The sequence below is a fragment of the Pseudopodoces humilis genome, chromosome 12, assembly GCF_049639895.1.
Source record: "Pseudopodoces humilis isolate 2021_Gansu_Grassland_sample_001 chromosome 12, ASM4963989v1, whole genome shotgun sequence".
Taxonomy (NCBI): domain Eukaryota; kingdom Metazoa; phylum Chordata; class Aves; order Passeriformes; family Paridae; genus Pseudopodoces; species Pseudopodoces humilis.
Genome location: NC_142211.1, coordinates 11723518 through 11751382, shown reverse-complemented (window position 1 = coordinate 11751382; position 27865 = coordinate 11723518). Strand labels below are relative to the sequence as shown.

Genomic DNA, 27865 nt, shown 5'->3' with positions numbered 1-27865 from the left:
CGAACATGCCCAACCCCAAAGAAAGCACCCAGACGTCTGATTTTCCCCATGATCGCTTTTCCCCACAACAAATCTCATATGTCTTTCCATTCTTCCGCTGCAAAAAGCAGCAGCAGGACCTGGAGGCACCCACGCATATTGTCTCTAGCCCATAAAATGAGCTTTTCAATGTCCTTATACTTGACTGCCTCGCCTCGTTTAACAATAATGTTTAGAAGCAGTATCTATGTTGCTGCAAATTCATCCAAGCTAGCAGCATTGCGGGCGGGGGGAGGGGAGCGACTCCTCCTCCTGGGTGCCGACATGCACTGGCCTTCGGTCTTTGCCCCAACTCCTCCGTCCCAGTTTTCCTTAGCTAGGCTCACTTCCACATCCCACCGCATGCAAACCCGCCACCTGGTACCGGTCCGCTTCCACGTCTACCCACATGCAGATCCGCCAAATTCTCTTTGCCCGGAAAGGGTTCCTGTTCAGAGCACCAGGCATTGGAAAACCACTGAGACTATTCATTGAGGCTTCACAGAAGTATAACGAACGTCGTTTATTTCTATCTTTAGCACACTTTCATAAGGTCCAACAGGGTCCGTGGGCTTAGCAAGCTACTATTGGTTAATACATATTGGTTTACATTCTTTCTCCAGTACACAATGCCATTGTTTTTCTTTATTCTCGCTGTTCCAGGAGAGTTTCAAGGATACTGCCTTTAATATTGTCGCCTGGATTAAAAGCTGGCTTGTGCAGACAGGCTTTTACTAAAATGTCATGCTTTTACTCTGTTAAAATGTTTCTCTACAGGAAGTCTCTGAACATTGCTATGTGATGGGAAGTAGAGAATTGTTATCCTGAAATTAAGCCTTCTGATCTTGTTTTTCATAGTTGTAGCTACCTTCTCAGGAAAGTAACTGTAAACATAGATGTTTACGCATTCCTTCTAAGAAATTCCCTTTGATGGACGTTTTGCATAACCAGTGTGCTTGGGAAGGTGGTAACTTAATTGTCCAATCCCTGGTCATTGTCAAGAATCTATAAATACTGGAGTCAAGTAATAAAGTCCTGGGTTTTTGTTCTAACACTAAAGGTAGTAGTGTGAATCATTTCGTGTCCTCTAGCGACATCTGGTGATGCCGATGTGATCTGCAGGTAACAGTGCAGTGTAGCTTGGTAAGTTTTTTTTCTTTGATATGGCCTCTCTCAGGTCCTTGCCAACTGATGCCTTGGTGTTGGAGTTTTGGCGGGGGTTACTGGATAGGAGGCAGATCGACGTTTCAGAGAGTGCTTTCCAGCTATTGTATTCTTATGGCAAGCGTGAGGGGTTTTTCCTATGGTTGAGAAAGCTTTTTCAAAGCAGGCTTGGGATTCCCTTGGGAATTCCCTGATTCAGGCTGTGCCTGCAGGGTGTTCTGCGGAACTGGTGGAGCTCCTGGTGACCTGAAGGCAATGTGACCAAGCTCTGGAGAGCTGTGTGTCCTCTTCTGCCAACTCCATGGGAGATTTCTCAGAGTTGGGCAAAGAGGACGAGATGGCTTTCGGCTCTGGGAGCGGTGCAGAGTTCTCTCTCTCTCCCTAAGCCGCTGTGCTGGGGAAAGGATAAGTTTCAGACTGGGAGGTCGGCTCCCCCGGGGTGGCCTTGGCCTCCAGCGGGTTGAGACCCCCCCGACCGAAATGTGGACGGAGGCCAGCAGGCCCTCGGGAGTCTCACGGAGATGGTGGGCGTGGCCCCGCCTTGCTCGGCACCCAGGAGGCGGAAGAGCGGGGCGGAGTCGCCTTCCCTGTGTGTTTTCCTTGTGCTGGGAGGTGGGGAGCCGCTGAGAAATGAGCACACACCGCTCCTGGAAGGAGAGTCGGTGACGATCTCATGCCCCCATTGCGGCGGGGCTGTGACATATCCCCCAGAGATTGCAGGGGCTGGACCAGGCTCTGCGCCGGCTGCTGCGCATGCGCAGGTGGGGGCAGTCCCGGAGGACACGGGTTTAATCAATCTTCTCTTTGGACCCTGTCCCAGTGGGTGGGGCGCCCGTGCCGCTCCGCATGGAAAGGCCGGTGCCGGCCCTTGGGTTTCGCGAAAGCGGTGGAACCCTGCTGGGGGTGGTGCCGGACATTTCCCCTCCTGCGCCGGCTTCACTGGGCGTGGAAGGGGGCAGCAGGTGCGGCGCAGACGCCGGGCGAGATTCTGCCGGTCCCACGCTGCGGTGTTCTCCCCCCACAAACCTGGGATGGTCCTTGGCAGTGGGGTGGGGCTGTGCTGTGGCTCCGTGGGCTGCACCCCTCCATGTGGCTCGTTCCTCCCCTGCGCTGGGGGAGGGCCACACCAGCCTGGCTCTGCCCTGTCCCACCTTGGATTCCTGTGCACCACCCGGACCCGCGGCTGGGGCGGGGATGCCGCTGCCGTCTCCTATGGTTGCATCGGCCGAGGCAGATACGGGCCCTGCATTGTTTACTCTTGGCACCGGAAGAGACAAGGCCGGCAAGAAGCCAATGACCCCCAGGGGCAAAGGGACCCGGGCTGGTGGGGCTTCTTCAGCTGGTCTATGGAATTTACCTCCCTGCCAGATGATTGTGCGGCCGAGGAATCAAGCACAATTTTGGGGCGCTGTGAAAGCCAAAGTTGATGAGGTGGCTGGTTGCGATTCCGAAAATAGCTGCCTGGAGGGCGGAGATTAACTCTCTGACACTGCTGGTGCTGTGGGGACCGTGATGCAGAGCACTGTTGCAGTGGTTCCTAGCCAGGTGTCTGCCCCTGTCTCTGGGGGGTCCAAAGGGCAGAACGTAGCAGGCTTGGCCGTTCTTCTGTGTTATAAATGCAAAGGCAGATTTGGGTTAAATAAAAAACAATTTATTATAAAACAATTTCTATAAAAAAATAAACAATGAGGAAAAACCACAATAAAACAAACAGCGCAGCGCTGGGTGGACAGGGGTCTATACCCAAAGGTATAGGTGTTCCCAAATCCACGAAGGAGGGTAGACTGTCCGGGGTTTTTATAGGGATTTTTAGCCTTGAGGCCAAATTCCAGGCAGGCACCATTCACCAACGGTCCTTGATTGTTGTATGAATTGATTTCCTGGCGTTGGAGAATAGAGTCAAATGGACGTCCGGACAGAGTCTCCTCATATGTAAAGAAGTTCTGGGTGTTTCTTGATTTCATTGTGGTTCAGGCCATCTGGATGGGATGGTTGGATCCGGGTTGGAGCTGATGGATATCTCGGCTGGATTTTTTTCCTTTTGTCTACCTGATGGCTTCCCTCAACGGTAGCCTGCAAGGCGGGGTGTTCAGGTCCGGTGATGAGTATCTCGTCGGAGCCTCTCCTTTTTAGCTTGATGATTCATGTCCTGTCTATTCTTTTCCGTTGATGGGCACCGAGCCTGTCCCTGTCAGCTTGATGATCCTTGTCCTGTCTATTCTTTTTCGTTGATGGGCGCCGGCTAGGATCGTTATCCTTTGAGTGGGAATTCGCGACTAGATCTGGGAAGGGCTTGTGTGCCATACTGTACTTTATATTTTATATCATTATTGTTATATACATTTATTTAGATTTCTACGAATTTTTACAAGTTCATTTCTCACAGTCCCCCGCCTAATAATCCATTACATTAAAAATTCGTGTTATTTCATCCAATTCTGCAGGGGAAGGACTATAATTTTTTACTCACATTCATTTTCTTCCCAGTTCGTTAACGAATTCTCACTATATGTTTGTGCCAGGTTATGTCTATTTTCAAAATTCTTTAAGGCTTTCATCGCGTTTTTGTTTTCCTTTTCCTCCTCTAATTTCATTAGTTTAGAGAGAGGAGTAGGTCTCCCTTGTGCTTTCTCAGGATCGATTGGAAGTGTGGCAATCTGCATTCCTTGCACAACAGAGTGAATTAGTCTGATGAAGCAAGGAATTAAGCAGGGAAGGAAAATGATTCCGGCAACTGAACAAGTGATGAAAAATACTAGCTTCTTCCACCAAGCCCCTTGCCCGAATATCTGGTCTCACCAGGAGGCTTGTAGGATTGAATTCCATTTTTGGACTGGCACATGAGCTACTTTTTTAATTTCAGCAGCCAATCCTTTTATTGTTTCTCCGTAATCGTCTATTTCCATACAACACTCGGATTCGTTGTATCTGCCACACACTCCTCCCTCCTCGGCTAGCAAATAATCGAGAGCTAGTCTGTTTTGGTACACAAAAGCTCTCATTTGTGAATGTTGTTTGGCTAGGAGTTCTAGGGCTTCTGAAGTGTGGTTGGAAACTATCTCTACCACCGCTTGCAACCTGATAAGTCTGTTGAGGAGATAAATGGGGGTTCTGTAACCCCAGCTGCCATCATTTGCCCAAGTAGCGGGCCCGTAATATTGAATGATCCTTTCGGCAGGCCATTCTTCCTCGTTCCACTTCTGGTTGCCTCCCGCTATTGGTAGTTCTCGTTTTAATTCCCTCCTTTGTCTGTTTAATGTCTCAAAGAGAGGGGCTCCCAATGATTTACTCTCTGTTTTAGGTAGAGTAAAGAAAAAGGGCCGAATTATTCCAAGTGTGCAGGATCCTTTCCATTATCTGGGTAGCTCGCTGTATGCCTTTTTTCCACATATCCAATATATACCATCAGGAGCTTCCCAACCCTTGTTCAACTTTGCCGGATCATCCCAATATTCCTTCAATCCTATTAGCTCATGGAAGGGATTGGCCCCAGAGTTTTTGTACCAGCAAAGTCCAATTATTTCCATCCATTCACAGTTATTCCCCCGGGAGCGACTCCAATAGCCCGCGGGTGGTTCAGGTTGCCAGGTTTTAGTTTTGCTTTCCGAATTCACCGTGAGTGTGCTTACACACGGGGTATAGCCTACTAAATCAGTGAATTCTTTTCCCTCTCTGCTAATGCAGACAGTACCGATTATTTTTTGGTCTATAACCCATCCCTCTGGTCTTTGTTTTGTTTTTGATATTTTAGAGCCTTCCCATTTTAGAAGTTGCTCTGGGGTTAGTCCCTCTCCCTTCCAAGGCCACCTTTCAGCTGATTTTAAACCGCCACAGATCCAACAGTTAGATAGACCTAATTCTGTGGCTATTTCTTGCATTAGATCTATGAAAAGGTTCTGGTTGGGGTTTGGCAATCCCCAATTGCTGTATTGTTTCTCTAATTGCTCATAATGCTCACTAAGAGAGTTAAGCCTCTCTTGTTCTAGCCTCTTTTTCCGAGCTTCCGCTTCTCGCCTCTTTAACTCTAGGGTTAGTTGTTTTATTTTGTTTTCAGGGTCCACCCCTTCCTCATCCCTGGAGAAGCAGAACACTTGGTTGAATTGCAAACATACCCGGTCATCACTACTTTTTAACAAATCAAGGATTATCGGTTCATTATTAAAAAAAGCTTTCTCTTCATGTTTTAAATTTCTACCTTCCCAATATACTTTCCCTCCCATGGTACACATTTTCAAATTCGCTTTATTGTAACATAAAGGGTTAACCGCATAATATGCCAAAAAGGTGGATTGTCTTTTTCCCCCTATCCAGACAGTTTTGTTACATTGACTGCAGATTGGAATTGGGGGAATTATTCCCACTTCTCTCCTATACCTGAAATGGGAAGTTTCAGTCTTTCTTTTCATAGGAGTTTTAGACTGCCTGTCCTTAAGACTCGCCGTTGGGTGATAACACCAGACCTCCCCCTTTAGTTCACATAGATTATACTGAGTGCCATTGGATATACAAAACCCCCTTTGTTGTTCTGGAGGACAGTCGATTATTCGTCCGGCATCTGTGGCGGTCTGGCACCGCTCACACTTCCCTAGGGGAGGATCCCCCAGAGGCACCTCGGGGCTCATTCCCTTGGTCAAGCACATGGCTAGATTCAGGAACATCAGGATTCCTCACCGGTGTATGCCTCTGCCTTGCCCTTCGCCCGTATAAAAATATACGGCGGGGATTACCATCTTCCCGGCAGCAAGGATATTCTTCAGGGGCCCTTGTAGTTCTTATGGCGTATCTTCTTTTAAAGGTAGCCCACCGAGACGACTTAATCGTGTCTGTCCTGCACGGTACCTTTACTGTCTTTCGGCACTCGATTTCCAAAGCCTCTGCCTTGGAGTCTAGCTTCCCTCTTATCCCTTTTTGAAAAAGTAGGAACCACTCAGGAGAGTCGAGTTCCAACAACCCCGCCCTGGTGGCAAGTATTAAGAGACGGCTAGTCAAATCCTGTTCTTTTTCTAGACACTTTGTGCACAATCCCTTAGGTTTTGTACCCTCCCAAACAGTGGGTTACCCAAATCTGGTTACAATAGGCGCACTTAAAATGTATAAACGGAAAACAATCACACTCAGGGTGAATACAACTTATCTGATCGTCACTGTTCATTTGTGGTTACGCTGAAGTCTGATCTTTAGTTCTCCCGGAGGGGTGGTGACTTTCCACTTGGAGGTGTCGTATTCCTTTACTTTTTTTACCCGAGATGAGTGCGTCCAACCTTTTTCTGCGGTCCGGACAGCTGTGTCTGTGGTCAGGAGAACCAGGAAAGGTCCTTCTCAATGGGGGTTGAGGGGAAGCTCCTTCCACGCTTTGACGAGGACTTTATCCCCAGGCTGTATCTGGTGTATTGCGAATCCCAGAGTGGTGCTTTGGGGAATCAGTCCTCGTTTTCGCAGTTCCTGTAAATTTTTGTTGATAGCAATGAGATATGGTTGTATTTGTACATCCTCCACTTGGGGGTGTCCCACCGGCATTCCATGTTTGTATGGCATTCCGTACAACATTTCAAAAGGGGACAGACCCATTTCAGAATGGGGCATTGTTCTTATATTTAGTAAAGCAAGGGGGAGACACTTAATCCATGACATTTTTGTCTCTATCATGAGTTTAGACAATTGGGATTTAAGTGTCTGATTCATTCTTTCCACCTGCCCTGAACTCTGAGGATGCCAGGGAGTGTGGTATTGCCATCTGATACCCAGAGCTTCTGAAGTTTGTTTTATAATTTTTGAAGTGAAATGAGTTCCTTGATCCGAATCAATACAGTCCACTATCCCATACCTAGGGATGATTTCTTCCAATAAAATTTTTGATACTGTTTGGGCCGTAGCCCTTGCCCTGGGAAAGGCTTCTACCCAATGCGTTAGTTTGTCAACTATTACTAATAAGAATTTATATCTACCGATTTTTGGTAATTCGGTGAAGTCCACCTGGATCCTCTCAAAATGTCTGTATGAGAGAGGCCGCCCTCCCCAAACAGTTTGTTTGGAGTTGGATTTATTTACTTTTTGGCAAACCACACACCCCTGTACCTCTTGTTTGGCAATTTCAAAAATCCCCTTGCATCCAAAAAATTTCAGGAACTGATCTGCCAGCGCCCGAGTTCCCCAATGGGTCTGTTTGTGTAGTCTTTGTAACACTCTCCTTGCCACTCCCCTCGGGATCAGCTCCCTCCCATCAGGTAACCACCATTTTTCTTGTTTCATGACTCCCCCTATTTTTTTGAATTCTTCAATCTCTTTCTCTGAAGGGAGCATGGGAATTTCAGGTGATTCCTCCGGAGTCACCTCGGGAATACTTACGGTAAGCAGGGCTGCTCGTTTTGCTTCTTTATCGGCTAGGTTGTTACTTCGGGTTTGAAACTGCAACCCTGTCTGGTGTCCTTTTACATGGACAACTGATATTTCTCTTGGTCCCCGGACTGCCTCTAGAATCTGTCGGATTATTTCCCCATGAATTAGGTATTTTCCTTTGGTATTTATTAAACCCATCTCTTCCCAAATTTTTCCAAAAGTGTGTACCACCCCGAAAGCATACCGTGAGTCTGTGTATATGGTCCCTCTCCTTCCTTTCAACCTCCGGAGGGCTCTTAGGAGAGCATAGAGCTCGCAAGCTTGTGCAGACCAACTTGCTTTCAAAGGACCAGATTCCACAACTTCCCCAGATGCACCATTTATTATCGCATATCCCGATTTTCTTTTTCCCTCAATAATTCTCGAGGATCCATCTACAAACCACTTCTCTCCCCCTTCTAACTCCTGATCCTCTAAGTCCGGTCTTATTCTGGTCTGCAGCTCCACGATCTCAGAACAGTTATGCACTAATTTCTCTAAAGGTTCACCGAATAAAAACTGAGCAGGATTTTGTGCAGAAGTAGTTTTTAATTCTAAACCGGGTGAACTGATTAAGATGGCTTCATATTTCAGGAGCCTGGAATCAGTCAGCCACTTCTCTGCTTTTTGTTGCAATATGTTTCTCACATCATGGGGAGTGTAAACTACCAGAGGAGCCCCAAAAGTTATTTTCTTCGCTTCTCCTACTAACAGAGCTACTGCTACAATTGCTTGTAAACACGTAGGCCAACCCCGACTGACTGGATCTAAGATCTTTGAAAGAAACCCTATAGGTTTCTTTTTGTCTGCCCATTCCTGAGTCAGGACTCCCTGTGCTGTTTGTCCACTCACATCCACAAACAACTGGAATTCTTTATTCGTATCTGGTAGAGTTAGTACCGGGGCAGTCATAAGGACAATTTTTAATTTCTGAAAATTGGACTCATCCTGTTCAGTCCACTTCAGCCTGTCAGTGTTTAATCTTTCATATAAAAACTTCACCTTTTCACTGAAACCCTCAATCCACTGCCTGCAGTATCCCAAGAGCCCTAGAATTTGTCTAATTTGCCTTTTTGTTTTTGGTGCAGGCAATGCAAGGATGCCTGCTACCCTCTCCGGGTCTAATTTTTTTTTCTCTTGAGATATCCAATGTCCAAGATATTTTATTTCAGGCTCTGTGAATTGCAGCTTGGATTTTGATACTTTCAAACCTTTCTTTCCTAGGAAGTTTAACAAGGCAATCGTGCTTTTTCTAACGCTTTCTTCAGTCGGTCCAGCTATTAGCAAATCATCTACATATTGCAAAAGCTTTGTATCGTCCTCTAAAGCAAATTGGGTTAATATTTGTTCTAAAGCTTGTCCGAACAGGTTCGGGGACTCCACAAACCCCTGGGGGAGGACCGTCCACCTTAGCTGTTGCTTGCGGTTTGTATCTGGGTCCTCCCACTGAAATGCAAAATAATCTCTACTCTTTTCATCCAGAGGGCAAGTCCAGAAGGCATCTTTCAAATCAATCACACTATACCACACATCTTCTGGTGTGAGTCTATTTAGTAAAGTATAGGGGTTGGCCACCACCGGGAATCTAGTCCGGGTCCTAGCGTTTACCGCTCGTAGGTCCTGGACTAATCGGAAGCTACCATCCGTCTTCCTTACAGCCAGGATGGGGGTGTTGTGTTGGGACATGCAAGGCTCTAAAGTTCCCCCTTTTAGGAGGTCATCAATTATTTGTTTCAACCCCCTTCTCCCTTCCATCGGGATGGGATATTGTTTGACTCTTATAGGGTCCTCAGAGTTCTCGATTTTTATTTCGATAGGTTTGATATCTAGCTTTCCTACCTCTCCTTTTGAATGCCATACTTTAGGGTTTATTTTCTCCTCATCCTTAGGAGTCAACTTAAATATTTTTACCACCAATTCAGAGTTTTTAATCAAGATATTAATTCTTAAAGCGACAATCATGTCCCTTCCCAGCAAATTGTAATCTGCTTCTTCTACTAATAGCAAATTCCCTAAGCAAATTTTATTTTCAGATTCTATTTCCACATCTTTTATTATAGGTACTTCAAAGGGGTCTCCCTTTGCACCGATTACAAAAACTTTTTCTCTGCTAGCCACACATCCGTATGGCAATTTCTGCAGAGTACTTCTCTCTGCCCCAGTATCTACAAGAAAACTTACCACCTGTCGTTGGGGTCCTACTTTTAACTTTATCAAGGGCTCCTCGGATGTTCTGGTCCCCAAATTAAAGAGCCCCTGACACCCCTAGTCTTCCTGAAAAATTTTCTCATCTTTTAATTTTTGTTTACAATTCCGCTGAACGTGTCCTACCTGTTTACAGTAGTAGCACTCAGGGGGCTCTCTCCGTGGGGCCGGGGTTACCCGGTGAGAACCTCGACCTTTCCCGGGTAGTGATTTAAACTTACCCTGCATCTGTTCTTGTTTCTGGACCTCTTTTACCGCAGTTACTAAAATTCTAGCTTGCGATTTCTGCTTCTCATCTTCTCTCCTCATGTATACTTTTTGAGCTTCCCTTAGGAGCTCCTGAAGACTTTTATCTTGCCACCCCTCGATCTTTTCTAATTTCCTCCTAATATCTTCCCAAGATTTAGCAACAAATTGTGTTTTTAACAGAACCTCCCCCACAGGAGAGTTCGGGTCAGTCCCAGAATAAATCTGTAAACTTCGCCGTAATCTCTCGATCCATTCAGTGGGTGGTTCCTCTTTTCCTTGACACTCTCTAAAAACTTTGCTAATGTTCTGGCCCCTAGGGACCGCTTCTCTTATACCTTGTATAATCATGCTCCTTAAATCCATCATGTTCCGTCTGCCTTCCTCCGTCTGTGCATTCCAGCTCGGGCTTACGCTAGGCCATTTCTGGTTACCTGGCGTCCCCTGTGGATTGCGTCTGTCTCAGTCTCTGATCCCGGCTTGTTTAATCATCTCCCTTTCTTCCTGATTAAACAGTGATCTCAGGATTGCCATAAGATCGTCAAAGGTATAAATACTACTCCCTAAAAATTCATCTAACCTCTCAGCCACCCCAAGAGGGTCATCTAACAACCGCCCCATCTCTTTTTTAAATGCCCTTACATCTCCAGAGTTAAGGGGGACATTCACAAAACCGATCACTCCCGGGGCCGTCGGTACTTCCCTAAGAGGGAACAACCGGTGCCCCTCTTCACTCTCTCCCCATTCATTATCCGTCATTCTTGCTCTCAAACGGGTTCTACTTGCGGGAGGGGAATTGGTGATTGTGTGTTGCCTCCCTGTTATCAATTGTGGGAATTCTGCCGCCACCCGGCTGAAGGGAGGAGTCCCCTCCGTTGTATGGGAGGGTCCCGGTTGTGGCGGCTGGACCGGCAGGGACGGATAGGGTGTTCCCCAGCCTTGTGCAGGAAAAACCTCCGAGGAGGTTGCTGTGGTTACGGTGTTTACAGGCGGGGAAAGGGGAGGGGCTGCCGGCATCGCTGCTGGCCCCGACTCTCCCGCTTGAGACACACGTATCTCAGTGGGTTGGTCTCGGGGGCCCAAGGGTGCTGAGGGCACCACTTGATCTGCAGAGGAAGGTCCCGCTGGTCCTCGATACGGGGGTGGTAAGTGATCGAGGGGTTCCCAGGACTCAGCTCTCGACTCACGTTTTTCTTTTTGTTTTATTGGAAATAGCCCTACTCTGACATTTACCCAGAGCTTAGCGTATTCCCTCTCCTCAGGATCTGAGGGGACCTTGTTCTCCACATAGGAGAACAACTTGTTACACGTCCATTTTTCAAATGTGCCTAACACTGGCCAAGTGAGGTGACTTCTCAACTCCTGTCCTCCCCAAACCTCCATACAATAATGTATTAATTTCTCCTTTGATTTCCCCTTCCTCTGGGGACAATCTTCCCAGTGTTTTAGCATCCACCCCAAGGGACTTTCCAGTGGGATGTCTGGTGATTCCTCCCCCTGATCGGAGGAATCTTTTCCTGTGCTTCTTCCTTGAAGCTTACTCTTTTTCTGCCCCATACTTCGCAAATATATTCTTACCTTTCTTCGACTTCTCCGGGAGTCGATATCTGTTTCTGCGTTGTGTACTTAGGAATCAAAATTTGCCGATACTCACCTTTCAGCGAGCTGAGCTGAGGTCTCTTGTAATCGGTACTTTTGATTCTTTCCTGGACCTCTCCCTGGGTCCGTTTACTAAGAGGGTTTACCAGTTCTCGAGCTCGACAAGACGTCTCTTCCCCTCTTAGTACCTTGCGATCAGTTCCCGAGACACCCTTTGGCCTCAGGTTTTACGAGTGTGTGTCGAGAGAAAAAAAAAAAACTTTCACTCTGTATCGCTTCCTTCGCGGCCGGCCAATTCCCTCGCGGGAGGATGGAAACGCGACCTTGAAGTCCGCACTCGCTTCGTGATCAGATCACGTCTCACACACTCGCCTGATCGCCCACTCAACCAGCAGTACTTACAGCTATTTTCCTGCATGGGTGTCTTTGTGCACACTAGACGTTTTACGAGCAAAGCAAGCCGCGGCTTCCCGAAGGCTCCGTGCCTTCCCGAGCTCTCCGATCCGGATCCTTTCCTTTTTATTGTGGTTTTTACCTCCGCCTAAATTTGGTTCGGATATTGGAATGAACTACGGGGGTTCTCAACTCACCAGGCCGCCAAAATCAGCGGGGGTACCCGTCCTGGGCAGCGAGATTCCCCGCAGTTTCTCCGATCCGAGTCACAGCACCAATCTGTTATAAATGCAAAGGCAGATTTGGGTTAAATAAAAAACAATTTATTATAAAACAATTTCTATAAAAAAATAAACAATGAGGAAAAACCACAATAAAACAAACAGCGCAGCGCTGGGTGGACAGGGGTCTATACCCAAAGGTATAGGTGTTCCCAAATCCACGAAGGAGGGTAGACTGTCCGGGGTTTTTATAGGGATTTTTAGCCTTGAGGCCAAATTCCAGGCAGGCACCATTCACCAACGGTCCTTGATTGTTGTATGAATTGATTTCCTGGCGTTGGAGAATAGAGTCAAATGGACGTCCGGACAGAGTCTCCTCATATGTAAAGAAGTTCTGGGTGTTTCTTGATTTCATTGTGGTTCAGGCCATCTGGATGGGATGGTTGGATCCGGGTTGGAGCTGATGGATATCTCGGCTGGATTTTTTTCCTTTTGTCTACCTGATGGCTTCCCCCAACGGTAGCCTGCAAGGCGGGGTGTTCAGGTCCGGTGATGAGTATCTCGTCGGAGCCTCTCCTTTTTAGCTTGATGATTCATGTCCTGTCTATTCTTTTCCGTTGATGGGCACCGAGCCTGTCCCTGTCAGCTTGATGATCCTTGTCCTGTCTATTCTTTTTCGTTGATGGGCGCCGGCTAGGATCGTTATCCTTTGAGTGGGAATTCGCGACTAGATCTGGGAAGGGCTTGTGTGCCATACTGTACTTTATATTTTATATCATTATTGTTATATACATTTATTTAGATTTCTACGAATTTTTACAAGTTCATTTCTCACATTCTGGATGGTTCTCAGGTGTTCCCTGTGATTCAGGGTGCAATTCAGAGCACCCATCATCTGTTGTCATGGAAGGCCCTGATGAATCTCCGGGACACGGCTGAGAAACATGGGTTAGGGTCCTGTCAAGTCATGCAAGCTCTGCGAGTTCTTGTTGGTGATGTACTCCTGCCCTATGACATCCAGTCTAGCTCATGTTCTTGTTCATACAGTTGAATACGACATTTTTGAGTCACAATGGGCTCAGTTGGCATGCCAAATAGTATGGCAAAATGCTGCCTTGGGCCAGCAAGATCCAAGGCATGCGGTTGGATCTGATGCTCTGCTGGGTACAGACGTCTTTGCTGACGTTAATAGGTAGGCTGGTCTTGACCCTCTTGTGCTTGATCAATGCAAGGAGATGGGCATAGCGGCATTAGTGCAGACCATAGAAATGGCCACCCCGAAGGAGCCTTTAGCGACTGTTGTCCAGCAGGCTGATGAATCTTTTCTGCGATTTGCAGATAGACTGACTGCTTCTGTAGAGCGGCAGGTGCAGGATCGCGAGGTGAGACTGCTCTTGCTCAAACACCTAGCAAGGAGTAACTGTAATGCCGAATGTCGAAAGATCATTGGGATGATCCCTGGCGATCCCTCACTAGTGCAAATGGCACAAGCTTGTGTAAAGGTCGGTATCGCTGATGATAAGATGGCTGCCGTGGCTGCTGTTCTGCGGCCGGCTGGGATGGGGACGCAGGGCAGGCAGCAAAAGCAGGGAAATGCTCAAGCCAGCAAAAAGCAGAAAAAGAAAGTACAGGGGGTGACAGCTCCCTTGTTTTTCTGTGCTCAGTGTGGAAAGCCAAATCATGCGAAATATGTGTGCAAGGCAAAATTCCATGCCAATGGTCAGCCTTTGTTTGGCTCAGGAAATGGGCAGCAGAGCGCGACAGAGAGACGCGCTCAGACACAAGCCTCTCTTCACATCCCGGAGCCGATGGAGGTCTGCTTGGCCAGCTCGGAGCCAGCACGTGCGGCTCAGCAGGCCTTGATATCTACACAGCAGACACGGTTGTTTTAGACTCTTGCAGAATGTACAGGGTTCCTGTTGGAGTCTGAGACACAGAGTGTGTACCCTTGTCTCTGATGCCTGGCTCTGAGATCCAGGAGAACACCGAATTTCATATAACATGAAATTTATGGGCATGTTTTCATGGTGTTACATGAAAACAATTGTTAAAGTTAGATAGAAAAGCTAAAAGTGTGAGTGTGTAAATTAGAGAGTTTTCTTAAGTCACTGAGTGAAAAAGTAAAAGTTTAGAGTTTAAACTAGTTTAGAAAATAGAAGACAAGATGGAGGATTTAGGGTGTTGTCTTTTTTTCTTATTATTTTTTCTTCATTTTCTTCTTCTAGAGATTTTAGGGTAGTAGTAGGTGATGGGATAGAAAATGCTGCAGTGCAGCGCACAGGTGTCAGGTCATTGGGCCATTAGGAAAAATAATTTACCTGTTTATTGTTAATTGGATAAAAATAAGTATAAAGATAAAAGAACTGTGTAGTTCAGGGCCATTTTGTGCCATCAGAGCCAAAGTGTGCCAGGTTACGGATTTGAACTTGTGCAGAAAGTCTGGAAAGGCCTGACAAGTTTTGTGATAGCATCCTAATAAACATGAGAAACAAGATCCTAATGAGCTTTGGAGTTTTCTTCCTGACCTAGAGAATTGAGATAAATGGAACTCCCCGTGAGGCAGTATTCCAAAGGAGCTCGGCTCAGAGGAGACTGAGAAATCAAGGTTCTACAAGTACAGCGTTAAAACAGAGAAAAATGTTTCAGATTCCTTGGATGCTTTTGGTCCCGTGGGTGAGGGCATGAGTGCTCTTCTCGTGGAATGATCTAGTACCACTGCTCAGGACATCATTGTGAACGTGGGAGTCATTGATTCGGATTTCACAGGACGAATTTATGCCATGGTTTCCATGCTCACTTCCCCCCCCATCACTATCCCTGATGGAACCCAACTTGCTCAACTTGTGCCTTTTAAGTCTTGTGTTTGCAGAGTGGAGGATCGGCTGCGGAGAGATGGTGGATTCTGGTCTACTGGGCTGCTTCAGGTTCACTGGACCGCTGTCCTGAAGGCCAAGGATCATTGTGAGCGGGTGCGCACCCTGTCCATGTCTGGTGAGACGCCACCAGAAGTTAGCCTCTATGGGCTTCTTGACACTGGCACGGATGTCACAATTGTCAGGTTTGCCAACTGGCCCTCAGAGTGGCCCTTGGAACCGGTGCAGACGTCTGTTGCAGGGTTGGCAGGAGCAGCATAATGCTATGTGAGCCGGAGGCCTGTGTTCATCACGAATCCAGAGGGAGACACAGCCATGGTTTGGTCTTATGTTACGAAGGACTCACGGATAATTCTCTGGGGGAGGGATGCTCTGGCTGCATGGGGATTGCGTATCGGGACGGATTTTTGATGGGGGCCACTGTGACAGTGGGTGCAGACTGTCCTACGCCTCCTATACGGTGGCTGGTGGACAAACACATTTGGGAGAACCAGTGGCCCCTCCCTCAAGATAAATTAGTCACCCTCTGTGATTTAGTGCAAGAACAGTTGGACCAAGGTAATCTCGAGCCTTCTACCAGTCCCTGGAACACTACAGTTTTCTGCATCAAGAAAAAGTCTGGGAAATGGAGGTTGCTGCAAGACCTCCGGAAAGTTAACGCTGTGATGGAAAGCATGGGGACGTTGCAGGTTGGCATGCTGTCACCCACCATGCTTCCCGCTGATTGGCCAGTCCTCATCATGGATCTGAAGGATTGTTTCTTTACAATTCCTTTGCATTTTAAAGACAGACCGAAATTTGCCTTCTCAGTGCCAGCTGTCAATAATGCTGAGCCCACACAGAGATATCAATAGAGGGTTTTGCCGCAAGGCATGCGGAATTCGCCAGCCATTTGTTGCTATTATTTCTATATCTCCTGCTTCTCTGTTGCCACTGTCCACCCAGTTGCAGCCAGGGAAACAGGAGAGAAATTACAGCATGGACCAGAGGAACTAAACTGAGGTTCTTTCCCTTGCTGAGATGGAAGTTCAGCTTTATTCTTGTTCTTGGGATCCCGTGGAAAAGGAGAGTAGGAGGGAAAGAGGAAGAATATTGATAACGTGCGTCTTTTTGAAGGCAGGGGGAAGAGGGTGAGTTACATTCACAGAGACAATAAGGAGAACTGGAGATAAGGGAAAGAAACTTATATTCAATATTTCGGGGGTACATTCAGGTCATACCATTTTTCTAAATGCATTACAACACCTCACCCTTTCTTATTATATAAAATTTTTGAAGGCTTACAAGCTTATCCTGATACAGAACATGAGTTTGTCCACCCCTTGTGATTGGTGGGCCGGTTATGTTTTTTCTGGTCTGCTAGTTCTATGTGGTTGATATCTAAGGTAGTAGAGACTAAATTCTTGAGAACTTTTAAAACTAAACAATGAACAATCCTGAATGCTAGCACGATTAGAAACAGAACAACAAAAAAACAACAGGATTGTTTTGACTATAGAAGTCCACTATCCTGTGAGTCCCCAGCCTTTAAACACCTCACTAAACCAGTCCTCGGCCTCTTGCTTCACTTGTCCGATCAAGTTCTTCATCTCTTGGAGGGCTCTGTGGACGTTGGGAGCTTTCGAGGACAGGTTTAGGCAGCAAAGTCCTTCAAATTCCTGGCATTTGTGTCCATGCAACAGCAGAAGAAAATCTAATAAACTTGGGAACACTAAAGCTGTCTGGAAAGTTTCCAGCCTGCAGACGGATTCCTACCAAACAGGTGGACGTAGGGTCTTTTGCTGCTGCAGTGGACAAACAGATATTATTTTGCTGGAGTGTTTGTACCAGGGTCACCCAGATGTTCTGTTGTGGCTGAGGGATGATCTAGGCAGCTGCCAGGCTGCTCAGCGCGAGCAGGATGACAGCTGAGGTAAGGCACATTATGGGTTTAAGTGTGAGGTATGTTTTTCTAAAAGAAAAGAAACAAACATTTTTAAAGCATATTCACAGTCAAGGTGTGCAGGTCAGAGAGTAACCAGAGGTTAGGAAGGTTTCTTTATGCTTTTCTCAGCGGTGTCTTCTTTTGGAAGAAACTGTCACTTGTCTCTCCTTTTTTTCCGCTGGGGCTGGGTTTTTGGGAACAAAAGGCTTTACCCATTTCTGAGATATCCATCGAGGGCCTGTAGGGGTGGATACACATGCGTAACCACGCCCCCGGGTGACAAGTTCATAGGGTCCCTGATTAAAACCGATGGACGCTGTGATGACTTAAATTGATCACCACTTTTAAAATGCCGAGTCACCGGAGGATTCATGTTTTCAAATGAACAGTTCAGGAAATTGATGGTAAACATAGCTTTGCAAAGCTTTTGCTGTGGAGACATCCACACTGTCCCACTACCTTGCCTGGCTTGGACTTCTTTGAGCGTCTGGTGGGTACGCTCAATCACAGCTTCACCTGTGGGGGAGTGGGGGATGCCAGTTTTGTGTTTCACCCCCCACTGCTGGACAAATTCCAGGAACTCCTTGGATTTATATGCTGGGCCATTATCAGTTTTAATTTTGCTAGGGATCCCCAGCACTGAAAAGGCTTGTACTAAGTGTTGTTTAGCATGTACAGATTTTTCTTCCGCATGAGCAGAGGCCTACACTGCTCCTGAGTATGTATCAATACTCACGTGCACATACTTAAGGTGACCAAAACTGGGAATGTGTGTGATGACAGTTTGCCACACCTCACAGCTTCCAAGGCCTCAGGGATTAACCCCGCCGCCTAGTGATGGCACTGCCTGGAGCTGGCAACTGGGACAGGTGGCCACAATGGCTTTAGCCTGACCCTGTGTGAACTGGAACTGACGAATCAGTCCTGGCACATTTTGATGGTATTGCTAGTGACTCAGCTTAGCCTGTTGGAATACATCCAGGGGACGTACCTTTTCGACTGGGGCAGCAATGGAATCAGCGTTCCGGTTCCCCTCAGCAATTTCACCTGGTCATTTGGTGTGAGCTCTTATGTGCATCACATAGAAACGATGCTCTTTTTGAGGTTGCCTGATCTTATTAGGCATGCGTTCCCTACAATTATGTTTCAGCAGTCTTCCACCCCACTCCCCCTTTTCCCCATATTTTATTAAAATTTAGTCTTTTTTCTGTTTCAGGTCCGTCACTTTTGTGTCTTGGCGCTCAACGGAATAGCACTTTTTTTCTAGTTTTTTTGTTGATTTGCTACAGCTTCTTTCTGGTGTTTCCTTTGTTGCTGGTTTTGAGGACAATTCTTTGTGAAATGTCCTGGCTGCTTACACTGGAAGCAAATGATGTGCCGCAGCTGTTCTGGTGACATCTGTGGCTTGTTCATTCCTGGTATTGCAGCTGCCACAGTCCTTGGGTTTATTGGTCCCAGCTTCCTGTTGTGTGCACTGTACAGATCTGCTTTCTTGGCACAGGCTTGAATCATGTCTGCTATGGTGGGTGGAAGATGGATGGGCAGATTTAAAATCACTCTGTGTCAGGCTTCGTTGGCATTCTTTTGAGCGATTTCCTTAATTAGCTCTGCCTGTGCCACCGGTCCTTCCTCTTGCTGTTGTATTTGTCCTCTAAGCCAGTCAACAAACTGCAAAAAACTTTCTGATGGAAACTGTTTAATATTAACATAACTGACTTGGGTTTCAAGTGTTGGTAATTTGTTACAAGCTTTTTCTGCTACATCACAGATCTTATCTAAAATAGGTTTTGTTAGAACCTGCACCTGGTCTTCAGGCTTGGACCACCTCCCTTCCCCACATAGATGCTCAAAGGTAATTTCATTATTTTCTGCATCTTTTGCATCCTGCATGCTTTGCTTGAGTTCCTCTAGGAGGTCTTTTAATGACCTTTTCCATGAGCTTTCCCCAAAAATCAAACTCAGTGGGGGTTAGGAGGCACCTGAAGAAGTCTTTGAGGTCAGCAGGAACTAACTCCTGAGATTTTTAAGGCAGCTTTAATCATTCTTTTTAATATTTCGCTATTTTTGCCAAATTCACGTTGTATTTTGCATATTTATCAGACATCATGGTAAGAGAAAGGCTGATATTGTCTATTAGTTCTTTTTTTACCAGTATATATCACAGATGCAGCTGTAGGCATATCCTTATCTTCCCCAGAGCCTGTATCTCCTGGGTTTCCCTGCCTAGCCCCACCCCCACAAGGCCCAGGGGGCCCTGCCTCACCCCCGGGTCAGTGGAGGGGCCCACCCTTACTCCCCCTGGGCCCTGGTGGCCTCGCCTCCTCAACGGGTAGGTGAAGGGACCCAGCCCCACCCCCAGCAGGCCCAGGGGGCCCTTCCTCATCTTTGCGTAGGTGGAGGGACCCACCCACACCCCCACAGGGGATGGGCAGGGACCCATCTCCTCCCCCCGGGGGGCAGGGCCAGGACACCCTTTCCCCTGCCCCCCCACCGGAATAGGGGGTAGGGGCATCTCTCTCACTCTTCCCTTCCCCATGGGGACAGGAGGCAGGGGCATGGGGATCAGGGTTGCAACATTTGAAGGTGGGGTTTCAGGGTGATGTCATACAGGACCAGGGTATAGTAGGAGGAAAGGAGATGTGTGAGGGAGGTGAGGGGTTATGGGAGGAGTAGGGGTCCTGGGCGGAGACAAGTGGGTGGAAAGGGTCATGGGAAGGGGGAGAGAGATACGAGGGTGGTTTCTCCACATGGCTATTTAGCACATGGCCAGCGCCATCTTGGATCCCAGCCACGTGGAGGTAGGGGGAGTTTAACAGTCGCAATATGAGGGTGTTATAAATTTGTATTGTGATATTGGCTTTCGCAGATGAATATTATATGTTAAATACTTTTTAGCTATGTATGTACTTTTTTTCTTGCTAACAAGTCTTAAGCTTAAAAGAATTTCCTAGGTACAAGGCAAGGAAACCCCAGAGGGCAAGGACACTGGGGCCCAAGCTCTTATCAAGAGAACAATAGAGGCCAAACTGTTATCAGCGGAAGATATGAAACCCATCTGTCCTCAGGGGAAGGATGACTGGCCCCGGACTGTTATCTGCCCTGACCATTTGCAAAAAGAAAGGAAACCAAACTCCAGAATAATGCTGACCAGCAAGAATAATGATGACCAGCAAAAAATATATGCTGACCAGCAGAAAATAAAACTGTGAAGAGCATGATCCAAGAAGGTGGAACCAGGGAGGGGACATGCTTGAATATGCATTAACCCCTCACAGCAAGGAGGGGATAAAAAGGGGATCCCTGGGATACCAGGTGTGTTCCTGGCAAGGCGCCAGGGCACCCGGCCGTTTTAACCCTTTGCTTTATTTCTTATGTCTCCTAATTGTCTTTTATTTATATTAAATTCTTTTTATAATTTATTAAGTGAATCTCGTTTTTAAGAATTTTGGGGGCTCTCGCCCGGGATAAGCACCTCACCTCTGGGACCACCGGAGATCCAGAACGGGGAAACAGGCGCGCCCCTGCTGAGTTCAGCAGACCCCGCTCCGTTTCTCCTAGCGTGGGCCAAGCGGCTGCAGGTCAAAACCCCGAGGACAAGAAGGAGAGGAATAAAGCAAAGGAAAGGGGAAAAGGCTCCCTAAAAACCACGGTATTTTTGCTCCATAATTCTTGTGCACGAAGACCCAAAGAAGAAGACGGATTGTAAGTAATCTTTGGGGGGAGCGGGAAGCGGGGGTTGCAAGATACCCCCGGGGTTACTGGGACTGGGTCTCAGGGGAGGGGTTAGCCCCTCGGGAAAGGGAGCCCAAGGTTTTCCTGGCACAATCCACTGGGAAAACAGAGTAAAATGTGGATTCTCTAAAACTTTGTCAAGTTGAGGATTAAATCCAAGAAATTTGGACTTAAAACTGCCAAATTGAGGAATAATCCAAGAAACTTGAGATATTTGACATATTACAGTGCCCATGGGCGTATATTAACAAGTAACTGGGAAGTAAAGAGCACCTTATTGTCTTGCTGTGACTGGGTGGAGTTGAATGAACAGATGTGAGAATGCGTAAATAGGTGTGATTGTTGCGTTAAAGTTTGTTTTTTTTTTGGAATTGTGTTGCTAAAGAGGAAAGGTTTCCTGTGCTGTGCTGGAGTAAGAGTGAACACAGGTCGATGTTTCCACAGGGACTGGATCACGGTGAGGACACATGGAGTGATTCGCTTCCTCCCTGCGAGCTCCTGTCTTGGAGCCCCGGGGGGGGGGGCAAACCAGAACTGGGATTTGTAGCCCAGGAGCCGCGGGGGTGTTGTATCAAATCTGTTCTCAGCGGGTCTGGTCTCAGAGCAAAGCCAAGGTTATCTTTAGTGGAGATCTTCCCTCCATGCCTTTCCTTCCCCCCTGGGCAACAAGAGCTGCTTGCGGAGGAGGGATCGCTTTGGTGAGCTGGTATGTGATTCAGCGTTTGAAGTTGTTTGTTTTTTGGTTTTTTTAGAAGTTTTTTTTGCCCCACTGTGGCGGCGGTGAAAGGTTTTCCTGGGAGATGGTGCTCCCAGAGCTACTCCCTGCCGAGCTATTGGGACGGAGAGGCGGGTCAGCCTCAGGAGTGCAAGGGAACTCCTGGAGCTCCGGCCGGCGGTGAGTCGGGCCGAACCCTGATAAGATCAGGCACGGAGGGTGCCCTGAGGGGATGAATTCATCTCATCCCTTTTGAGTAAAGTGAGGACAGGGGGCTTCTAAGTCTTGGTGCCCCTGGATTGTTTAAACTTATTTTGGAGCTCTCAAGCCGCAGAGCTGTGTTTAGGTGGCTGCCGGCAGGCTGGATTGAACCACAGATGCTGGTTCGGGTTCCCTGCTCCAGGCACAGGGGGATCGGAGGAGCTCTCAGTGACTCCTGGAACCTCCTGAAGCTGTGAAACAGGCCGGGAACATGCCCAGTGGTGAGAGAGCCAGGCGAGTCCCTCTGGGACCCAGGTTTTCTATGCCGGGGTCTTACGAGACCTTGGGCACATTAAGTTCTGTGATTCCGGGAGTAAGGACTGGTGTCAAACTGTCTCAGAGAGCTTTTTCTTAGCCAGATGTGTGAGTGAGATATGGAGCAGTACTGGCGTATGGTATCAGCTCCAAACCAAGGGAGCTGCAAGTTGCAAGCCTTTGTTTTCCCGGGTTCTGAGAGAATTCCGTGTATGATGGTGCTGTAAGCTTCTGCAGCAGTAAGCTGTGTCGGTGATTAAAATTTGAGATTTCAGGAAGAGCAGAGAAGCTTTAGAGAGAAGCTTAGAAGAATTCCAAGAAATGCATCTTGGGAGAAAGTGGAAAAAGAAGTAAGCTGTTTGTTTTTTTTTTTTCTTGAGTGACTGCAATATTTATTTTGTAGAAAAACAAACCCATTTCTTAGTATGCCTTCCAATTTCTTTACTTTAGTGAATATCGTAGAATTTTGTGGTTGATTTTAATTTTAAAGGCAAGTTACAGTAATTTGCATAGTAGTCACTTCTTAAGGTGAAAACTTATCAGGTTGTCAATAAGTGTTAGGGCTGTTAACCCTAATGTTGTTTGTGTCCCGTGCTGATGGGCACAGCCCATGGTTCTTAACAGCAGAACCTGGTACCAGCCTAAAAGCAAAATCCTGTGGATTGTTGTAAATCTTTTTACTGCTGCTGAAAATTATTTTATCTCTCTTTTCACAATATGAAATGCTGATCATCTCTCTGATGATTTCTAAAAAGAGTTATTGTGATAGTGTGTTTAGCTGAAGATCAGGCTCAGAACTGCCATGATTTCTTGTTCTTTTGAATTTGCCAAGAAAGTGCACATGTCTCTAGGAGTGCTTGTGTTGTTTTGCAGCTGTGCTTATTACAGAAGCAGAAGTGGACCCAGTTAAAAGATTAGAATTAAGATTGTTGGTGTTTCGAATTGAGAAGAGAATTGTGGAGACTCTAAACTTGGTCTATTTTAATAAGTACATGTGTTTTTAGAGATGAGTCTTATTTTGTGAAAGAAGAGTTTGAAAACAATTGTAAGACTGGTTCTTGCTATAGATTGTTCATAGTATATAAGCTGCAAGTACTGTTGAAACATAAAGGTATTGTCAGAAACTTGTCAATGTATCTAAATGCCTGTAAAAATAAAAGACCTGATCATATCTTGTCATGAGAAAAGTTACACTAGAGATTATTCACATTAAGCAGCTGTGTGAGGATAGACTCCTTTGTACCTGTAGAAGAAAATTTAGAGAAGAGTGATGTCTGTGTCTTCATTTCTAGCTTGACTGAAGATCTGTTCAAGGCAGTAGAAATAGTAATTGCAGGTTTGTTTTAGTTGGTAAAAGTAGCTGGCTAGCTGACTGGTCTCTGTGTCTAGCGCCTTTGGGGCTTTGGGAAGGGTCCCCAAAAAGGAGGTGTTAGAATTTGTAGTTGATTCTGAAGCAAAGTAATTTGTGTAGTGGAGATTCTGGAGGGATGTGGTGTAAAGAGTGCGAGATGATAGTGGCAGAGAGAGAGAGAGAGGTTTGCGATGCCTTTCATTAGAGTTGTAAAGATTTTTAGAAAGAGAGCGAGAAGTGTCTTGTTGGCTCCGAAGAGTGTGCACTGGCTTGTGAGGAGAAAAAAACTTTCAAGCGCGATTAGAGGTGAGAATTGTGCCCGAAATAGGAGATGTTAGGAGCATCTGGAGCGCTGGGTTAGGAGTTGCTAGGTTTAGGTGTTGTTTTATTGCTTTTATGTAAAGCGGCTGCAGCAGGACCCGGTCCCTGTAAGTGGCGAACAGCGGGGCCCGGTGTGGCGGTTCCTGGTCCTCTCGCACCCGATGTGAAGGGTGGCAGAGTGCGGTTCGTGAGGGGCGCTGCTGGAGCGGGACCCGCCGTGTCTGTGCCGGGGTCTCGAGGGGTGCGAGGTGCCGGGAGCGCTCGCCGGCCTGGCAGCAGTGCTGGGTGAGGTTTAGTGCTGAGGAGCAAGCTGGCCCAGCAGAGGAGCCCCAGACCAGAGCACTGTGGACTCCGGGCTCTGCCCCTCGGCTGTGGTGGGAGCTGAGTGTGTTTGAAAATGCCAGTCCTGTGTGTGAAGGGACGGCGCAGCAGGGAAAGAGGGGACACGAGCTTTGCCCCAGGGTCAGCACGCAAGTGACAGCCCCTCCCTGCAGAGCGAGCTGCTGAAACAGCCTGCTCGGCCCAGAGCTGCGGCAGCAGGAGGGGGAGAGAGAGATGGCCTGAAAAAAAAAAACAAACAAAAACCTGCTGGGAATGGGAAAGAAGGAACGGAACAAAGGACGAAGAAACAGACCGGTGTATGATGAGACCAAAGCAAAAGTAGTCTAGCTCGTTAGGTTCTGAAAACCTCATCAAAGTGTTTAATTTCTTGAAATAAGATCTCATTTTCTCTTATTTTTTTTTTCCCTTTCTTTCTTTTACTCTTGTTGTTAAAAGGAAGGGGTTTGTTCTAAGAAACTGATAAAAGAAGTTTGTGAAGCTAAACAAGTAAATATTAACCAAAGGGTAAAAAGGTAATGAATGTAATTTATTTGAAGTCAAAACTAACCTAGCCTTCCTTGTTTAACTAATTTGAACGCGCAGAAAGAGATTGGCTCCTATGTTAACTGTTAAATTTCGCTTAACCCAAGAATTTTAAAGAATACTGATGGAAAATTTTGATGTGATGTTTTCATTCTCCCTGTGTTATTAAGAAATTGTTTTCAGGTACTACTGATGATTAAGGCAGAGAAGCTGCAATCTGGACCAAAGAGTGAAGTTGGATTCACACCAATAAGATCAAAAGACCTGAGGACTGGACTGTAACACCCAAACAGAGTGATACAAACTGGACTCTTGGATAGAGGCCGGCGGTAATGAACTGAAACAATCCAAATGATCCAAGGAATGAGCTAAGAATCACGCCTAACTGAGAAGTAAGACCAAGCCTGTATCAGTAGTTTCAAGTCCTGCCTGGACAAGTTCTGGGACACTTTCAATATCCACCTTGGGGAGGAAAACTCCCACTCCAAACAGGAGGACTGGGGCTGTTTTGGTCGGGAAATCCTCGTATATTTTTGCTTTTGCCTGTGATTTGTATAAAGGAGGGGGGGAGAACCACAACTTCCATCAGTGCCACATCATATACCTTGTCTAAATCATCCCAATACGGGACATGCTATCTGGATTAAATATAAGTGTTTAAATTAGAGAATAATAGGTATTATGGTTCACAAAGTTAAGCCTCTCGTTGCAGGAAATGTTGGGTGCCAAATCTATTAAGAATAACTTAAATGATAACTTTTTTTTACAGATGGGAAATTACTAGTGCGTGTTGAGTGGGAAGTACCTGAGGAACGGTGGGAAACTGCTGTTAAAAGGTGTCAAAAGAAATTTGCTTGGAAATTACAAAAGAGGAAGCGACAAGGAAATAGGGGGCAAGACCAGACTGACCACTACAACTCGCCACCGAGAAGAATATAAAACACCTGCTGTGAGCTGCAACCTCATAGGCAGGATTGGTGGGGGTGTAAGCCATACTGGACCCCTATTATTCCTTCTTCTGTCACTTATCCTTTTCCCTTTTGGGACACCAGCAAAGCCATGTTACAAATGCTATCAAAAGCTTTACATGGAAAGACACCGGGGTTTCTTTCTTATTACCCACACCAGTATCAATAATCACTGCTATAACCCATCCAAATTAAGTACCTGTATGCATAAAGGGGAAAATATTAGACCACAGAAAATCTAGGAACAAGTAGTAACAGATTAGAAAACAACTGCCCAAAAAGAGAAAAAGATGGATTTGCTTCACAGTTGTTGCCAAGAAAAATAACCAAGATTTGGTAAGAGACATGGTAATAGAACCAGATTCTCCCAGTGTAATAATACAGAGAAAAATCCTTACTCTGGAATCCCAGAAATAGCCAAATTTTGGAGAAATATAAATCAACAGAAAAATGACTATTCGAAAGCACCAGATGTCTTATTTTGAGATATGTGAGAAAAGTGCATACCCAAAGCTCCCTTCGCAATGGAAGGGGAGTTGTACTCTGACGAGACAGAAATCAGTTAGGGGTGTTAGTTTTAGAGGTCCTAAAAAGTAATAAAAGAGAATGGTTTTGAGCAGCTCAAAAATGGGGAGATGAGATATGGCCCCTGAACGCATATTGGAAACATTCTTGGGCACAAGATGGAAATTGGGGATATCGAACCCCAATTTTTGCATTATGAAACTCCAAGCTGTTGTAGAAATCATAACCAATAAAACAGCTGGGGCTATGGAACTAATAGCCAGTCAGAGATGAAAAGCCAGAGCTGCAATATATCAGAGTAAGCTGGCTTTAGACTATTTATTAGCTAAAAGAAGGGGTGTTCTGTGAAAAAATTAATACATAAGATTGTTGTTTTCAATGACAATAAAAATGCCATTCTAGATATCGCCAAGGATATCAGAAAAATGGCCCATGTGCCGGTCCAAAAATGAAAATCAGTAATGACCACTAATTGGTGGGATAATGTATTGGGGATAGAGTAGTAGAAGAAGCTAAGCTTCTTCCCCTTGTAGCAGTGCTACAGCTGGTTTAATAGTTTTTCTTTGTTTAATCCCTTGTTTAATTTGGCTGATCACCAATATAGTTCAAAGCATAGCAAATGCCTATAGACCTGAAATTAGCTACATCTAGAATGGCAAAAACAAAAACAAAAACAAAAAAAAATCATGGTATTAAGAAAACAAAATAAAGTGAAAGATCAGTTGGAAGAAGCTAAATTGATTTGTGAATAAATGAACGAGTGCTAGAAGCTAGAAAACAAGAATTATTGCTCAAGCCAAATGATTTATAAAAAAAAGAAGAGGAGGAGTTTGTTATAAATTTGTATTGTGATATTGGCTTTCGCAGATGAATATTATATGTTAAATACTTTTTAGCTATGTATGTACTTTTTTTCTTGCTAACAAATCTTAAGCTTAAAAGAATTTCCTAGGTACAAGGCAAGGAAACCCCAGAGGGCAAGGACACTGGGGCCCAAGCTCTTATCAAGAGAACAATAGAGGCCAAACTGTTATCAGCGGAAGATATGAAACCCATCTGTCCTCAGGGGAAGGATGACGGCCCCGGACTGTTATCTGCCCTGACCATTTGCAAAAAGAAAGGAAACCAAACTCCAGAATAATGCTGACCAGCAAGAATAATGATGACCAGCAAAAAATATATGCTGACCAGCAGAAAATAAAACTGTGAAGAGCATGATCCAAGAAGGCAGAACCAGGGAGGGGACATGCTTGAATATGCATTAACCCCTCACAGCAAGGAGGGGATAAAAAGGGGATCCCTGGGATACCAGGTGTGTTCCTGGCAAGGCGCCAGGGAACCCGGCCGTTTTAACCCTTTGCTTTATTTCTTATGTCTCCTAATTGTCTTTTATTTATATTAAATTCTTTTTATAATTTATTAAGTGAATCTCGTTTTTAAGAGGGTACAGGGAAAGCTCTCTGATAGCTTGCGCAGCACTATCAGAGATGGGGGCTGAATGAGACACATGGAACCAGGAATGTCATTGTTATAGTGCATTTCCTGAGTTTCTGGGTCTGTTCTATGCGTCTTTTTTCAGCTCAGGGGCAGAGGGTTTAGGGGAAGAAGTAGGGGGACCTAGTGGGAGTTGCAGTGGCTGTTTTTTTATTTATTTTTCTCTCTTAATCAATTCTTTTTGAATTATAAGAAAAAACGGGAGATACTTTGAAGCAATTTTGTCTCCGTTTTCCACTTTAAGTGTTACGAAATTGCCAATTTTATCCCATGCAGAGATAGAGTTTAATTCTGACAGATCAAATTGTGGAATGTTATGGGACAGCCATGAGATAAAATGTCTCAACTTTTTCTTAGGAAT

General features: G+C 46.0%; 1 long non-coding RNA gene across 1 annotated transcript; it reads left to right on the top strand.

Annotated features, from left to right (window-relative positions):
* Positions 1 to 1070: 1070 nt before the first annotated feature.
* LOC148183375 (uncharacterized) lies at positions 1071 to 27238 on the top strand. Its single transcript, XR_015773605.1, has 3 exons — positions 1071 to 1161; positions 24688 to 24909; positions 25287 to 27238. It is a non-coding gene; the product is annotated as an uncharacterized LOC148183375 (long non-coding RNA).
* The last annotated feature ends 627 nt before the right edge of the window (positions 27239 to 27865 follow it).